The following is a 1,373-nucleotide window of genomic DNA, read 5'->3' as shown; positions in this document are numbered from 1 at the left end:
CCTTGCAGTCTAAGGGACTCTCAAGAGTCTTCTCCAACACCACAGTTCAAAAGCATCAATTCTTCGGCGCTCAGCTTTCTTTATAGTCCAACTCTCACATCCATACGTGACTACTGGAAAAACCATAGCCTTGATGAGATGGACCTTTGTTGGCAAACTAATGTCTCTGCTTTTTAATATGCTGTCTAGGTTGGTCATAATTTTCCTTCCAAGGAGTAAGCGTCTTTTAATTTCATGGCTGCAATCACCTTCATAGCAGCTCTGAATGCAGACCTTTAGTCCTCTTCCATATAAGAGAGAAGTCAACTTTATTAAAAAAAAAAAGACTGAAGGACTGGAAACTAGAGTTGAGGACATTATTTGGAACACTCAGAATAAAAAGTCTTTCATTTTTTAAAAATACAAGTACTGTTCTGAGCATCTACTATTCTTCTAGGCCCTGATGATACAGCAGTGAATAAAACAGACAAAATCGTTGCCCTCAGGAAGTTTAAGTTCTAGTAGGAGACAGATATAAACCAAATTAAGGAAAATACAGCAAGGATGGAGTATAGGGAGTGTTTGGTCACTGGTTTATAAAGATGGACTTGAAACAGTTTTGAAGGAGGTAGACTAGGGTTCTGTGCTGACATCTGGGGGAAAGAGAGTCCCAGGCACAGGTAACAGCAGCAGGTGTACAGGCTCCCTGAGGGAGCATCCCTAGAGAGAATGAATAACCAAGAGAATCTGGCGGGAGCGGGGGGGGGACAGTAGGTCTTTTAGACCCTTGTCAATACTATAGCTGCCAGTGGCTTTTACTGTGATGAGTTGGAAAGCCAGAGTAGGGTTTCAAACAAAGAAGGGACAGTGGCTTATTTAACAAAACTACTCTGGCTGGTGGGTTGAGAAGGGAAGGGGACAGGTGTAGAAGAGGATAGAACAGTGAGGAGGCCCTTGCAGTTATGTCTATTAGAAATTAATAAAAATTTTACAGAAAGGAAAATGTGCTTGCAGCATAGAAAAAACGGAAATAATTATTTTTTGGATGTTTAAGTTCCAAGAAAAAAAAGCAATTTGGCTACTCTGTTTCCTCCAGATCCAGAGGGGCTTGGGAGTCCTTGGTCTTCAGATTTTTTTTCCTCCTGAGCCACCAATGAACCTAGCAGGGTTTGGTCAGTGTGTTTAAGAATGAGCCTTTATGGGTCTGCTTAGGATGTCCGCCCGGTCCCATTTCCCAGATTTACCCAAGTGCCTACTAGGAATAGATTCGTAAGTCCTACCCATCCAGTAAGTATGGAATGGGGCCAGGGAATATATATTTTCAGTAAGAAAGTGAAGGGATTCTTAAAACTTGGAAGATGGGGAACTGCCCCACCTCCTGAACACCTTTTTGG

This window comes from Bison bison, unplaced genomic scaffold (genome assembly GCF_000754665.1).
Source record: "Bison bison bison isolate TAMUID 2011002044 unplaced genomic scaffold, Bison_UMD1.0 scf7180017864456, whole genome shotgun sequence".
NCBI classification, from domain to species: Eukaryota; Metazoa; Chordata; class Mammalia; order Artiodactyla; family Bovidae; genus Bison; species Bison bison.
The sequence above is the reverse complement of the archived record's forward strand: the minus strand, read 5'-3'. Positions refer to the sequence as shown.